Here is a 17,476-nt window from a genome sequence, read left to right on the forward strand (position 1 = left end):
TCCAGCAAAGCGCAGCCGCTGCTCCTTACTTTGGACGAGGGTTGTCTCCTCACGGCCGCCCCTCTTGACCTTGAAGGTGGAGTAGCTCCTCCTCGCCCTCCTGCGTCCACGCAGCTGCCGCTCCTTGGATGTGACGTAGCTCCTTGTGTGTTTAACCTCTATCACACACAGTAACTACTATAGGGCTGTAAAGTACCTGCTTAACATTTAATAAAGAAAAGTAGTTCTTCAGTATCTAGAGCTAACCCATTTTCTCTGCCTTCTGTGCTTAATAATGTCTCAAACTTTTTGATTCAAATTTGACAGAATATTTGATGTAATGGAGAAATAAGTGATTAAAAGTCTTTTCATCAATATTTGTATACAGGAGCTCATGCCTCTCCATGGTGAGATTATGCTGTCAGGATATGACATAGAATGATTATGAAGTCATAGCCCCCTAAAACAAGCTGAGCCATATTAAATTCAGTATTTTCCTTGGCAAATGAAACCTATCAACAAGGTCCTGGACATGAATCTCTTCATTTATGTCCTCCTTTTATCAATTTGGACAAGTAGTTGTTTAGATAGAAATGAAAGCAATGGATCTGCTACTGCAGGTATGTCCCTAACCTTAAAAGTGAGAAATTATGATCTATTATTTTAAATATATTCAAGTACTTAATTAGACAATCTAGCTGTGTTTAAGAAATCTGCTGTTTCTTCTAGGTTACTATGAGTAGGTCTTCAAGAATTTCTAGGACAACATCTGAGAGTTTTACTTTCGTGTAAAACTTCCAAACACCATAGAAACATAAAGAGTACAGCCATATTGTCCCCTTTCATTCCCCTTCCCCACCTAATCCACCAACACCTGCCCCCACTCCCACAAGCCAATTTAGAAAATTCTATGTGAGTGAATCTAGCATGGTACCTAACACATACTACGTTTCAAGAACTTTTTTTTCTTGTACCATCCTCTTTCCCAACATACACATTCACACACACATCAACACTCAAGTGAATTCACACACTCAAAAACCTAGGCCATGAGTTGAACAAGCCACAATGCAGGGTAACCTAGGTAATTATACTGATTAGCCAGACATAGCTCCAAGATTTGGCTTCTAGACTGTGGCTGGCTGGGGACGTGACAGAGGGAGGAAAATGACAGTGGACACATCATGTTTAAAGAAATAAATGATGAGATTTGACTTTTACCTATAGTAACAAAACCCCATCAAAATGGAAGCAAACTTGGTTACGTAGCACATGTTCTGATGATACATTTTCTTTCACAGTATCTACACATGCTGAATCCAAGCAAGGGCAGAATGCAGGGAATAAGACAATATCTACTCATTGTTCCTAACTGTTTATACTCATCATCGCTTTGTTATCAGGTGTTATTTCTTTATTCAGTATATCTGTGTGGGTGAGGAATCCCATAGAGCAATAATGTAAGTCTTACACCTCTGAATTAAAAATAAAAGGGTGGGGTGAGGGGTGCACACTGGGTTTCTTCACCTATAACTCCCAAGCAGCCACATAAGTCTTACACCTATGAATTAAAAATACAAGGGGCAGGAGTTGGGGGGGGGGGATGTGTGCATGCATGCCTGTGCCTGCACACATGCATGCACATACACGTAGACTGGTTCACTGTTGTTGTGGTTACTTAACATTAACTTTAGACTTCAAAAGAGCTACCAACATCTTGTGGGTTGGATATGTTCACTTAAATGAAGCTCTTAAATGATCTCAAGTACATTATCAACTTTAGCCAAAACTATCTCCCTATTCATGGTTCAGTTGATTCATTCTAAAATTGAGTCTAGAAAAAGAGGAATGGCTATCTAAATAAGACAGAATTAAAATCTTCTCAGGGGAGAGAGAAGAGTTGGGTCTCTGCATTCCAAAGATGGTAACACATTTTGAAATAATTATCATTTAAGATGTAATAACATGAAAATTGATTAATGGTGTTAAGTGACCCCTAGTCCCTGCCTTTCATATAGGAGGATCAGGCTGGCTCTGACATACTGGGTCCCTAAAAATTTCCCAATCCAAGAACTGGTGACCCAAATATACCACTGTTCTATTCCTTTGGTTTTAGAGTAATCTTGTGAGGATAAATAAGCATGGTTACAAAATTTAATGGTGCAAATATGATAGGAAAACAATCAATGTAGTCTAAGACTTTTTTATGTGACAAGTTGTGACATTTGTGCCTCCAGTTGCATATCAACTTGTGGCTTTTTTAGAAAAAGTTTAATTTCTGGAATAGATAAAATTCTTTCTCTCCCTCTCAACAGTAGATTTGAAACAAGTTTGTGGCATTCCATACATGACTATATGGTTATCTATTGTGGTTGAAACAGCAAAATTAAGAAAAAGAAAAAAGCATTCAACACAAGTTCAAATCTGTAACCTGAGTCATGGTTTTCACCACACTTCAATTCTTACTGTGTTCAATTTTCCTGCTAGAGCCAAAAAAAAAACCAGAAGTCTAAACTGACACAATAGTCCATGTTTTCCAGTGATAGCAGGAATACTCTCCTGATTTAAATTGTCATACTCCAAATCTTCTGTATTTTCAGGGTCAAGGAAGAAGGCATCACCGAGGCATCATCCACATCATCTAAAATATCATTCACTGACTCCAAGTCACTGACTGCTGGTCCAGGCAATCCAGAAAAACAATCTGTGCTGTCTAGTATTAGATAATTCATCTCGGCCCTCAAGTCGACAAAAAGCCTCTGTACCTTTAAGAGCAAAAAAGTTAGTCAGGCCCTCAAGTCAAAAAAACCCATCCAAGTCATCAACTCACAAAACAGAGTTAGGATCACTCCCCCAGAAAAATTGCATAGAACACGCAGTCCAAAAAAAGGCACATAGGGGGGCTCATGCCCATAAGCATATCAGGTCAAGCCAGGTCAGTCCATCCTATCCAAAGAAAGGCCATCACGCCAACTTGGCCATCAAGTCTACAATGTCTGGTCAAGCCAACCAAAACTTCTCCACCCTATGCAAAGAGTCAAAGTGTCCCTGAGCAATCAAATGTAGTGAAACTGACCAAACTTCGAGACATCATAACCAAAAAGCCCAGCTAGTGAAGGTAGTGCAGAAATATTATCTAGGCCTCAACCAGTGAATTTTTGTCAGTGCTACAAGGAAATATGCCTTGTTTGCAGTGCTTCTTCTGAGCCATTCATCACTCATATTTCAGAAAGGAATATGAAGCATGTTCTAGTTCCAGATTTTTCACGTGAACTGAAGCACTCTTACAAGTCATTTCACAAGACAGGCCCAAGATAATGCACTGTATGGGCAGCATGAATGATAGCCATTTCACATGTAACAGTGATGATGAAAGTGACAAGGAGGCGACTATTATGTGCAATATAAAATGCAAGGAAACCATCTATAAAACCTCCCAAAATAATTTAAGGCCTCATGGGAAAAAAAAAAAAAGGACCACCTATGTAGAAGAAGCAAACTTCTAACAACTATTATATTCTCACCATATTTAAGAACCTGGTAGAAGAAATCTCATCACTACTGAGATTAGATCTATCCATCTCAAAGGCAATTTACTTGAAAATAGTAAATAAATGTGTGACATAACAACTGATTTTTTTGTAATTATTATTGCATTTTAGATATAGAAATCTGTTTTGGAGGTATCTTAGATCTGCTTGGGAAAACTCCAGGAGATGGTGAGGGACAGGGAAGCCTGGCGTGCTGCAGTCCATGTGGTTGCAAAGAGTTGGACAAGACTTAGTGACTGAACAACAACAACAGTGTAGATCTGGTCACTTGATGGGCTTCCCAGCTGGTGCAGTGGTAAAGAATCCGCCTGCCAATGCCGGATACCTGAGTTCAATCCCTGGGTCAGGAAGATCCTTTGGGGAGGAAATAGCAACTCACTCCAGTATACTTGCTGGGAAATTCCATGGACAGAGGAGCCTAAAGTGCTATAGTCCATGGAGTCAAAAAGAGTTGGACACAGGCACACAGTTGGATGGGAACCATAATCAAACACACACAAATATAGAAAGGTATTGCAAGATGGGTACCCTGGGCTCCTCTTTCCCTTGGATTAGCCCTCAACTGAAGTCTCAGTCCAACTATTTTTTTTTTTAATTTCGACATAGTGTCCTCAGAATTTAAGACTGTCTTTCTGTGGTGCCCAGTGTGTGGCGGAAATGGCTCTGTGTACTTGGTTCTGGTGCATTGTGGAAATTCCTGATAGTCATTTCCTTTTAAAAAAGTATTTATTTGACCATGCCAGTTCTTATTTATGGCATGCTAAAGTCCAGAAGGAGCTTTGTGAATCTAGTTGGGGAACTTGCTTTGACTTAGAACAAGAGTGCAATCAAGAAGTTACTTGAAGATTGACAGATTTCTAAAAATATTGTCTCAGCTAGAGACAGATGAGTAACCAGATATATGAAAACACTTGAGGGCAATGGCCTAGAAACTGATCATGAAGCAGATCCCAAAATGACAGGCAATGTCTGAGAGACACTGGCAAGGATACAGATCAAAGATTGTGGGAGAGAGACAGGTCAGTAACAGTTAATGCAAGTGAATGATGACTCCTCAAACCATAACCTGATTGTCACGGATGGGCCACAATTAGTCAACATTCTTGCAGATGTAAACCGGGATTCAGAAAGACGGCAGGTTGACTAACGTGCAGCCTTCAAGATCATAGTTTGGCTAAGTGCTGATGATCTAATAAAAATAAATTCTTATCGTTTCTTTTTGTTAATATCATTTATTCCTATAGCTTTAAAGTAATCAGGAAATTTATGGCTATTTTGGCTTCATAACAAATCTGAAAGAAGAGACAGGCATCATTTCCCACTGATAAAGGAAATTTGCATATTGGGACTCACAAAATGGAGGCAGCCGGAGTGGCCCCACAAGCAAATTGAAACCCATGTCAGCCCACACTCACAGGAAAACACCTTACTGTCTAGGAAACACCTTACTGTCTAGGAAACCTAAATACATTAATCACAACCACCCAATTCAACATTTTGCTAGCTTATCTTACCTAGAAAATAGACCTACTAGCCTTATCAGGAAATCCTTGACCTCTTAGCCAATCATGCCTTATTTCTACATTGCTCTCTTAATGCTCTGTAATACCCATTCTTGCTAAAAGCCCCTCTGTAAAGAGTGTTCCACTGCTTGTGAGGCACTGTGCACCCCCTAACTCATGGATTGTTTTCTCTCAAATAAAGGACACTGTATTAATTACTAAATTGTACTGTTTTTGTCATTTGACAGATTAACAATCTAAAGTCACAAAATGCTGAAATGACCTACCTACGTTTACATTTAAGCAGGAATTTGATGTGAGGGCCATCTGACTCCACAGCCAAGATTTGAATGATGATCAGCGCCACTGCAAAGCATTTTTATTTTAATGTTTTAACATTTTAAAATGTATTTGTATATTTTATTTTATTTTTTACTTAAAACATTTTTAAATTTTTATATCTATTTTTTTCTTGTATTTTGTGGGGGGTTTCATGGCCACACCACACAATTTGTGGGATCTTAATTCCCCAAACAGGGAGCAAATCCTGTCCCACGGAAGTGAAAGAAATGAGGGTTAACCACTGGATTCTGGACCACCAGGGAATTCCCTATTTTTTTATTTTATAGCTTTGGGTCCTGGATGTATATAGGTCAGCATGAGGTCATTTTGTTTACAAAGGTAGATGAACAAAATATTTGTTCTAGATTTGTGAAAAATGCCATTGGTACTTTGATAGGGATTGCATTGAATCTGTAGATTGCCCAGGAAGTGTGGTCATTTTAATGATAGTAATTCTTTAACTCCATGAGCACAGTATATCATTCCATCTGTTTGTGTCATCAGTTTCTTCAATCAATGTCCTATAGTTTTCCAAATTCACTTCAGTTCAGTTAAGTAGCCCAGTCATGTCTGACTCTATATTACCCCATGGACTGCAGCACACCAGGCTTCCTTGTCTGTCACCAACTCCTGGAACCTACTCAAACTCATGTCCATCACGTTGGTGATGCCACCCAACCATCTCATCTCTGTCGTCCCCTTCTCCTCCCGCCTTCAATCTTTCCCATCATCAGGCGGCTTTCCAGTGAGTCAGTTCTTCTCATCAGGTGGCCAAAGTGTTGGAGCTTCAGCTTCATTATCAGCCCTTCTAATAAATATTCAGGGTTGATTTCCTTTAGGATTGACTGGTTTGATCTCCTTGCAGTCCAAGGGACTCTCAAGAGTCTTCTCCAACACCACAGATGAAAAAGCATCAATTCTTCAGCACTCAACTTTCTTTATGGTCCGACTCTCACATCAATACATGACTACTGGAGAAACCTTAGCTTTGACCAGACTGACCATTCTCGGCAATGTCTCTGCTTTTTAATATGCTGTCTAGTTGTCATAGCTTTTCTTCCAAGGAGTGAGAGTTTTGAATTTCATGACTGCAGTCATCTTTTGCAGTGATTTTGGAGTGCAAGAAAATAAAATCTGTCACTGTTTCCATTGTTTCCCTCTCTATTTGCCATGAAGTGATGGGACCGGAAAAGACCCTGATGCTGGCAAAGATTGAAGCAGGAGAAGGGAATGACTGAGGGTGAGATGGTTGAATAGCATCACTGATTCAATGGACATGAGTGTGAGAAAGCTCTGGGAGTTGGTGATGGACAGGGAAGATGGCGCACTGCAGTCCATGGGGTTGTATAGAGTTGGACACAACTGAGCGACTGAAATGAACTTGAACTGAACTGATGGGACCAGATGCCATGATCTTCGTTTTTTGAATGTTTAGTTTAAGCCAGCTTTTTCACTCTCCTCTTTCACTTTCATCAAGAGGCTCTTAGTTCCTCTTTGCTTTTTGCCATAAGTGTGGTGTCATCTGCATATCTGAGGTAACTGATATTTATGCCAGCAATCTTGATTTGGGCTTGTGCTTCATCCAGCCCAGCATTTCACATGATGTACTCTGCATAGAAGTTAAATAAGCAGAGGTGACAATATACAGCCTTGATGTATCCTTTCCTTCCATGTCCAGTTCTAACTGTTTGCTTCCTGAACTGCATACAGGTTTCTCAAGAGGTAGGTCAGGTAGTCTGGTATTCCCATCTCTTTCAGAATTTTCCACAGTTTATTGTGATCCACACAGTCAAAGCCTTTGGCATAGTCAATACTCTTATATAGTTCTTTTGTGTATTCTTGCCGCCTCTTCTTAATATCTTCAGCTTCTGTAAGTCCATATAATTTCTGTCCTTTATTGTACCCATCTTTGCATGAAATGTTCCCTTGGTATCTCTGATTTTCTTGAAGAGATCTCTAACCTTTCCCATTCTATTGTTTTCCTCTCTTTCTTTACATTGATCACTTAGAAAGGCTTTATTATCTCTCCTTGCTCTTCTTTGCAACTCTGCATTCAGAGGGATATATCCTTTCCTTTTCTCCTTAGCCTGATACTTCTCTTCTTTTCTCAGCTATTTCTAAGGCCTCCTCAGACAACCATTTTGCCTTTTTGCATTTCTTATCCTTGCAGATGGTTTTGATCACAGCCTCCTGTACAATGTTATGAACCTCCATCCATAGTTCTTCAGGCACTCTGTCTATCAGATCTGATCCCTTGAATCTATTTGTCACTTCCACTGTATAATCGAAAGGGATTTGATTTAGGTCATACCTGAATGGTCTAGTGGTTTTCCCCACTTTCTTCAACTTAAGTCTGAATTTTGGAATAAGGACTTCATGATCTGAGACACAGTCAGCTCCTGGTCTTGATTCTCCTCACTGTATAGAGCTTCTCGATATTTGGCTGCAAAGAATATAATCAATCTGATTTTGGTATTGACCATCTGCTGATGTCCATGTGTAGAGTCTTATGATGTTGGAAGAGAGTGTTTGCTATGACCAGTGCATTCTCTTGGCATAACTCTGTTAGCTTTTACCCTGCTTCATTTTGTACTCTAAAGCCCAACTTGCCTGTTACTCTAGTTTCCCAAGTACAGGTGTAAACCAAAAAATAGATGTACAGCCTCCCCAGGCTGCAGTCCTCATTTTGCCCCAAATAAAACTTAACTCGCAACTCTCAACTTGTACACCTTCTTTTAGTCGATAGTTATGACGACCGGTGAAGCAACCCCGAGTGGACTTCCCTTCTTTGACTGGACTCCACAAGGAACCAGAGCTGTGGTACCAGCTATGGCCCCTTGCACCCATCTGGATCCTCAGGGAGTGCAGATGAATTTGGGTAAGTCTCTCCTTGTTCTTGAATCTCCCATGTTGGTTGAGATTCTGAGTTTTATTTGGTGGTGGAGCAGGTTACCCAGTAGGAAAGATACTGGGGTGGAGTGGGCCCAGGTGAAACATCTGGGGCATAGCCACTCATGGTCTAGACAGTGAGTGGGGCTCAGTAGAAAGATACTGAGGAATTCTCACCCAGTCAAAAGATACTGGGTGAGGGGCCAGATGAAAGATGCCAGGAGAATTGCCCACCCAGTGGAAAGGTACTGGGTAGGGGGGATTGATTAGAAAAAAATCGAGGAATACCCAGGTCTTGACTGAAAGATGCTGAGGTCACTCCATTGTAGGGGACTGAATGGTCTTGGCTGAGTGGTTAAGTAAGAGGCTGATCTGACACTTTCCCTCAATTTGACTGCCTTTATAGAATTTGTCAGGATAAAAGTGAGGAAAATACATGAGAGCTTTGCTCTAAAGAAAAAGGACAAGACTCCTCCTGGCCATTTTGGTTTTCTTGGGTGACTGAGAAATTTATGGGAGTGGTTCAGGCCTACTCCTCATACCATGCAGTGGTCCCATAGGGAAACCCACACATTAATTAAAACACTTGCTCATTCGGGGGTCACACATGAGAACTGGCCATTCAGGACCTGAGCAGCCATGGTGGTCTTAGATTGCTGGAGACAGAATCCGAAACACATGAGACAAGCTGAAACGAGTCTGGGGTGACTCCTGGAGAAGTTAAGCTCACAAGAAGCACATGGGCCCACTACACAAGTTCACTAGTGAGTTTTCTCCCTGACAAATTCAGCTTAAAATGGGAAACAGAATCTCTCAAAAACAGAAACAAAGGGGTGTCAGAAAGACCAGCGTATGACTAACACTGCAGCCAGATTCATGTACAATACATACGGAGCTCATACTTGCAATTACAAGTTAATTGGAGAAATTATACTGAAGGAGATCTCAACTTAAAATGGCCAAATTGGGGTTCTTTTGATATTCCAAAATTGATATATTTTTTTGCGTGCACAATTTGAAAAGGTTGGCATGCTTACTTTGACTGGTTTCTAGAAGCTTCTGAAACAGGAAATGATAGAGTAACTTCTTCACAGAAAATCAACAAGAAATTGCTTGAATCTATCAGAACTAAAAAGGCTGCTAGCACTGACTTTGCCAGGTCACAGGTCTAGTGGAACTGGGGAGTCACGTTTGACATTTATGGCATTTGGTTTTTGATTTCTGGCATCACTTTACCACCTTTTAGGGGCACTCTTGCCACTTGGCTTTTGATTTCTGAGCATCTCTTTGCCTTTTGTTTCATTTGGAATGTGACTCCTGGCTGGTGAAGTTCTGGTTTGGTTTCATCTGTTGGTTTGGTTTGAGTGCACAGACATCTGGTACAAACTGTTCAAGCTAATATGTGTATTGCTTACTCTAAGGTTCCATACCCAACCTGGAAACCCCTTGGGAAAATTTTTTAAATGACTGGTCAATCTACAGCTATGATCCAATGACAAGAAAAGTGGCCTAAATATATTATATCTTTATTGACATAGGATAGGAAAATGAACTGAAGTTCCCTAATGTCCAGGACTTCCTCCTGTAATCAACAGCCTGGGGCTGATCAAACTAAGGCCCCTACTTCCCCAGAGGGACAATCCCTGCTGGGACTAATCTGCCCTTGTTTTCAGTGCCAAGTTGAGTACTAATTTGGTCTAGTTGGTCTAAATTTTGGCTGTAAGACTATGGTCACAAAATAAAAGGTACAATTTTTGACAATGTGGTCACAATATTCTTTACACTCCAGAGGAAGCATGAAGAAAAAATTATCTCTTTAAGAATTCTTGCCCTGAGGAAATAACTTCTCCTATACATTTAGGAGGTATATTGTATGTTTTCACTGTATATTCTTACCCTGCTTATTTAGCTTATATGTAGAGTACATCACGAGAAACGCTGGACTGGAAGAAACACAAGCTGGAATCAAGATTGCCAGGAGAAATATCAATAACCTCAGATATGCAGATGACACCACCCTTATGGCAGAAAGTGAAGAAGAACTAAAGAGCCTCTTAATGAAAGTGAAAGAGGAGAGTGAAAAAGTTGGCTTAAAGCTCAACATTCAGAAAACTAAGATCATGGCATCTGGTCCCATCACTTCATGGCAAATAGATGGGGAAACAGTGGAAACAGTGGCTGACTTTATTTTGGGGGGCTCCAAAATCACTGCACATGCTGACTGCAGCCATGCAATTAAAATACTTACTCCTTGGAAGAAAAGTTATGACCAACCTAGACAGCATATTAAAAAGCAGAGACATTACTTTGTCAACAAAGGTCTGTCTAGTCAAAGCTCTGGTTTTTCCAGTAGTCATGTATGGATGTAAAAGCTGGACTTTAAAGAAAGCTGAGTGGTGAAGAACTAATGCTTTTGAACTGTGGTGTTGGAGAAGACTCTTGAGAGTCCCTTGGATTGCTAGGAGATCCAACCAGTACACTCTAAAGGAGATCAGTCCTGGGTGTTCATTGGAAGGACTGATGTTGAAGCTGAAGCTCCAATACTTTGGCCACCTGATGCAAAGAGCTGACTCATTAGAAAAGACCCTGATGCTGGGAAAGATTGAGGGCAGGAGGAGAAGGGGATGACAGAGGATGAGACGGTTGGATTGCATCACTGACTCAATGGACATGAGTTTGGGTAACTCCAGGAGTTGGTGATGGACAGGGAGGCCTGGCATGCTGCAGTTCATGGGGTCACAAAGAGTCAGACACGACTGAGGGACTGAACTGAACTGATACCTTTTGACCAAAGCTCTCTGGATCACTTATCTAGATGATATCTAATTCCTGAATGCAAAAGGAACAAAAAGGGGAACAAAGCCTTTTAAAATTTTACTCCAACCATTTTTTATTCAATATTACAGTAATCCAAGTCTATACACCAACCAGTAATGCTGAAGAAGCTGAAGTTAACAGTTCTATGAAGACCTACAAGACCTTTAAGAACTAACACCCAACAAAGATGTCCTTTTCATTATAGGGGACTGGAATGAAAAAGTAGGAAGTCAAGAAACACCTGAGGTAACAGGCAAATTTGGCCTTGGAGTACAGAATGAAGCAGGGCAAAGGCTAATAGAGTTTTGCCAAGGGAACACACTGGTCATAGCAAACACTCTCTTCCAACAACACAAGAGAAGACTCTACACATGGACATCACCAGATGGTCAACACCAAAATCAGATTGATTATATTCTTTGAAGTCAAAGATGGACAAGCTCTATACAGTCAGCAAAAACAAGACTGGGAGCTGACTCTGGCTCAGATCATGAACACTTTATTGCCAAATTCAGACTTAAATTGAAGAAAGTAGGGAAAACCACTAGACCATTCAGGTATACCTAAATCAAATCCCTTATGATTATACAGTGGAAGTGAGAAATAGATTTAAGGGACTAGATCTGATAGAGTGCCTGATGAACTATGGATGGAGGTACGTGACATTGTACAGGAGACAGGGATCAAGAGCATCCCCTTGGAAAAGAAATGCAGAAAAGCAAAATGACTCTCTGGGGAGGCCTTACAAATAGCTGTAAAAAGAACAGAAGCAAAAAGCAAAGGAGAAAAGGAAAGATATAAGTATCTGAATGCAGAGTTCCAAGGAATAGCAAGGAGAAATAAGAAAACCTTCCTCAGCAATCATGCAAAGAAATAGAGGAAAACATCAGAATGGGAAAGACTAGAGATCTCTGCAAGAAAACTAGAGATACTAAGGAACATTCATGCAAAGATGGGCTGATAAAGGACAGAAAATGGTATGAACCTAACAGAAGCAGAAGACATTAAGAAGAGGGGCAAGAATACACAGAAGAACTGTACAAAAAAGATCTTCACAACCCAGATAATCACAATGGTGTGATCACTGACCTAGAGCCAGACATCCTGGAATGTAAAAGTCAAGTGGGCCTTAGAAAGCATCACTACGAACAAAGCTGGTGGAGGTGATGGAATTCCAGTTGAGCTATTCCAAAATCCTGAAAGACGATGCTGTGAAAGTGCTACACTCTATATGCCAGCAAATTTGGAAAACTCAGCCAGTGGCCACAGGACTGGAAAAAGTCAGTTTTCATTCCAATCCCAAAGAAAGGCAATGCCAAAGAATGCTCAAACTACCGCACAATTGCACTCATCTCACACACTAGTAAAGTAATGCTGAAAACTCTCCAAGCAGTCTTCAGCAGTATGTGAACCATGAACATCCAGATGTTCAAGCTGGTTTTAAAAAAAGGCAGAGGATACCAGGATCAATTGCCAATATCCACTGGATCATGGAAAAGCAAGAGAGTTCAGAAAAACATCTATTTCTGCTTTATTGACTATGCCAAAGCCTTTGACTGTGTGGATCACAATAAACTGTGGAAAATTCTGAAAGACATGGGAAAATCACACCACCTGACCTGCCTCTTGAGAACACCGATATGCAGGTCAGGAAGCAACAGTTAGAACAGGACATGAAACCAACAGACCAGTTCCAATAGGAAAAAGGAGTATGTTCAAGGCTGTATATTGTCACTCTGCTTATTTAAATTTTATGTGGAGTACATCATGAGAAACGCTGGGCTGGAAGAAGCGCAAGCTGGAATCAAGACTGTCCGGAGAAATATTAGTAACCTCAGATATGCAGATGACACCACCCTGATGGCAGAAAGTGAAGAGGAACTAAAAAGCTTCTTGATGAAAGTGAAAGAGGAGACTGGAAAAGTTGGCTTAAAACTCAACATTCAGAAAACTAAGATCATGGCATTGGGTCCCATCACTTCATGGGAAATAGATGGGGAAACAGTGGACACAGTGTCAGACTTTATTTTGGGGGGCTCCAAAATCACTGCAGATGGTGATTGCAGCCATGAAATTAAAAGTCGCTTACTCCTTGGAAGGAAAGTTATGGCCAACCTAGATAGAGTATTGAAAAGCAGAGATATTACTTTGCCAAGAAAGGTCCGTCTAGTCAAGGCTATAGTTTTTCCAGTGGTCATGTATGGATGTGAGAATTGGACTATGAAGAAGGCTGAACACTGAAGAATTGATGCTTTTGAACTGTGGTGTTGGAGAAGACTCTTGAGAGTCCCTTGGACTGAAAGGAGATCCAACCAGTCCATTCTAAAGGAGATCAGTCCTGGGTGTTCTTTGGAAGGATTGATTCTAAAGCTGAAACTCCAGCACTTTGGCCACCTCATGCGAAGAGTTGACTCATTGGAAAAGACTCTGATGCTGGGAGGGATTTGGGGCAGGAGGAGAAGGGGACAACAGAGGATGAGATGGCTGGATGGTATCACCGACTCGATGCACATGAGTTTGAGTGAACTCCGGGAGTTGGTGATGGACAGGGAGCCCTGGTGTGCTGTGATTCATGTGTTTGCAAAGAGTCGGACACAACTGAGCAACTGAACTGAACTGAACTGAAGTTTGGACAGCAAAGCTATAGGATCTCTTCTGTCTATTTGGATGTATGTATGTCTCAGTGTGTGTCTTTGGTTTTGTTTTGTTTTGTTTTTTATAATATTGCTGATTGCTGAGATTAGTTTGTAAATGAGCTCTAATCTAATTGGCCTTAAAAAAAAAAGTAAGCACTTACAAATCAAATAATTCTAAATACAAGAGAAATTAACCTAATTGAATTTCAGATTCATATGAAATGGGAAATATTCAGTGTCAAATACCTGATATTAATGTTTATTTGTTGATCTAAATAATGTAGACATCTCTAAGAATACTTAACATTTGCAGAATATTTTCATTGTACCTAGGTTTAACATAAGTTAAATATTATTATATCTGTTATAAGTTTGTCAGCAAGGAAATTACCTTGCTAAGTGAAGAAGCTTCTAAAAAATCTAAATGAGATATGGCCTTAGACAAACTTTATTAAGAATAATTATGCTTTAATAATGTCTGTCTAGGAGAAGGCAATGGCACCCCACTCCAGTACTCTTGCCTGGAAAATCCTATGGATGGAGGAGCCTGGTAGGCTGCAGTCCATGGGGTCGCTGGGAGTCAGACACGACTGAGCGACTTCACTTTCACTTTTCACTTTCATGCATTGGAGGAGGAAATGGCAACCCACTACAGTGTTCTTGCCTGGAGAATCCCAGGGACAACCGGGCCTGGTGGGCTGCCGTCTATGGGGTCGCACAGAGTCGGACACGACAGAAGCGACTTAGCAGCAGCAGCAGTAGCAATGTCTGTCTAAAATAGTCTATCCAGATTGGGGTAACTTGAACTTCTAAGGGTTCTGCTAAACTAAGTGTTGGAAGTCTGTTGAATAGCTAAGTAATTTCCAAATAAAATAAATAAAAAGATTTTGAAACATTTACTACTAAACACTAATTACCTCTTACAGAGAAACTAAAGAGATTTGGGATTAAAAAGAAATGATGTTTGGTGCCATCCTAAAATGTTCTAAGAAAACAAAGGTTTTAGAAATTATTACTGGTATTTATGCTCACCAATCTATAAAATGCTAATATAAAAGTCAGTTCTTGGTTGGTTAAAGGAAGTAGGAAGTGTGTTTTCAGTAAAGAATGTATGAGGAATCGAATTAAATTTTGTGAAGGGAAAAGGAAGCAAGCCTGACTTACAGGTGGCTTTTTAGGATGGAAGAACACAGTAATGGGTACAGAAAGTGATAAGGTTTGTGAAAAGTGAACCATGAGGAAAGAGTTTTGTATATGGTTAGGACTAAGTTTAAAATAAAGTTAATTAAGTTTACCTTTTAAGTAAAGTACGCTGGTGCAAAAACTTGAATTTAGCTTTTCTCTGTCTTCAGATACAAGGTGTCCTCTTAACAGAGAGGAAAGCTAAATTCAAGTTGTCTGTGTTTGATAATAGATTTAAATTTCTTTATCTGTTAAATGATCTGTTCTGAAATTCTTTATTGTGACTTTGGCTAGGTGAACAGCTATTGTTTCACAATGACCTATAGCCCTATCTGACTGAGTGTTCTAAACCTTTTTGATATTTGTTGACAAAGCTTCCTAAATCATTCTAATGAAGATTTCTAGCTAACTTCGGGATGCTTCAGAGGGCCCCTGAAACATTCCAAAGAGAGATACTACACTAATTAGGTTCATTTTGTATACAGAATTACATGGGGAATATTGTTAAGTAAGTAATAAGTCTCCGGTTATATTGTATGGTAAATGTTACTAATATAGATATCCTAGAAAAACTGTATGGAGTTCCTAAAATTTTGATATGTTTGGGTAAAATGTTATCAGGCATAATTCTAGTTACTATCTCAAAATATTGTCATAGCACTAACCAAGTTTCCCAAAAATACTTCCTCTTCAAGATTTATAAAAAGGACTTTGGGATAAATACCAGTTTCTGAACTGGGTAAAGATTCTAATGAAAAACCTGATGACTTCACAAAGGTTAACAAAAGGACCTAATGAACTGGTGAATATGCTTATAAATTTTATGGTTTTTATCTGAAAAATTACTGGGTTAAATCTGTGTTTTCCAGGTGTAAGAAAAACCTTCCCCTCAGACTAATTATAATGGTACTTTCATAAAATTATATTTTATAAACAAATTGAACCAATTTATCTTTTCTCTCTATCTGAACACTCCAGAGATTGGAAACTCTTAGTTTCCGGTAACTTTATCATACAAGTTAGGAAGGATATCTCACTAACAGGTACAGAAATCTGAAGGAACTTGAAGGAATCTGAGACCTTGAGAAGGGAGGAATTCACTTAGATCTGTTAGGCAAAATCTGTGATAAACCTTTGGCATTACTTTCCTAGCCCTGAAAGGTTTTATTTTAAAATTTCAGTCTGAGACTTTTATACTCTCAACAAAGCAAAAGTTCTATGATCAATTGTGGTTATATAAATCATCAGGCCAAGTTTATTGCAACCAGATCTATATTACAAACAGGTCTTAATTTGGTTATATTTGGTAAAAATGACAGTGATTTTAGGTAGAAAAAGATGTTTCAATGAATGTGAAATCCCAGTTTGTTGATGGAGGTCTGTATCTACTAAGACTCATTTCCTGAATAGTTCTTCGTTCTTAGGGTATATTAATGTAAAATTTAATTGCATTATTAAAGGACACTCTAGGGTTGTTTCTGAAGCTTATCTTAGTAATCTATCTTTGGATGAAGATCAGATGCCTCACACATGACCTGCAGTCAAGACTGGAAGAAGACATAATTCAAGGAACTGTTTCCAACCTTGATGGAAGGACCTTTCTATCAGGAACCCTTAACTAGCTCATGCCCAGTGAAATTGAAGGGAAATTGACTCTTGGTTAACTCCCACTTCCAAAAGGGCCCCTATGCTGGACTGGTCTATAGAGAGGCCTGCTGACCTCAAACTCACCTTAAAACAGAGGAAACTATGCTACAAATGCAATAGTTTTGAAACATAGCTACAAATGCTACAAACACCTAATGCTCAAACAGAGGAAATTATGCTACACTAGGACGAGAAAGAAGATGACATCAGAAGCAGACAGCTTGCCCAAGATGCTGATCTTGACTTTATGATCATTTATAATGTTTTCTTGATTCCTTAGACCTATGCCTATCAATCAAATTTTTTCTATCATGGACACGATTCTATGCCAGTTTAAAATGCAATCCAATTGTTCACGTTGTGGCCAATTTCCTGTGTCTAGTACTTCTGGATTACCTTGGTGAATTTTTGTTCTCTAGGGATACCCACTAGGAAATTTATTTTAGATGAGTGTTCAGTCCTGTTCTATCTTCATGATATTACTAGATGGGATTCTCTCACCTGGCCAATTAATAATACCTGCTATGATCCTGGCCATAGATTAAGTTTTCTCTTCAGTTCAGTTTGGTACAGTCGCTCAGTTCGTGTCCGACTCTTTGAGACCCATGAATTGCAGCACGCCAGGCCTCCCTGCCCATCACCAACTCCTGGAGTTCACTCAAACTCACGTGCATCGAGTCAGTGATGCCATCCAGGACATCTCATCCTCTGTCGTCCCCTGTTCCTCCTGCCCACAGTCCCTCCCAGCATCAGAGTCTTTTCCCAATGAGTCAACTCTTTGCATGATGTGGCAAAAGTACTGGAGTTTCAATTTTAGCATCAGTCCTTCCAAAGAACATCCAGGGCTGTTGGATCTCCTTGCAGTCCATGGGACTCTCAAGAGTCTTCTCCAACACCACAATTCAAAAGCATCAATTCTTCAGCGCTCAGC

The 17,476-nt window shown here is 39.9% G+C and overlaps 1 pseudogene; it reads left to right on the plus strand.

Moving 5' to 3' along the window:
- Positions 1–449: 449 nt before the first annotated feature.
- LOC100851236 (uncharacterized protein CXorf66 homolog) lies at positions 450–3,496 on the plus strand (annotated as a pseudogene).
- The last annotated feature ends 13,980 nt before the right edge of the window (positions 3,497–17,476 follow it).

This window comes from Bos taurus, unplaced genomic scaffold (genome assembly GCF_002263795.3).
Source record: "Bos taurus isolate L1 Dominette 01449 registration number 42190680 breed Hereford unplaced genomic scaffold, ARS-UCD2.0 Super-Scaffold_1723_ScbfJmS_2085, whole genome shotgun sequence".
Taxonomy (NCBI): Eukaryota; Metazoa; Chordata; class Mammalia; order Artiodactyla; family Bovidae; genus Bos; species Bos taurus.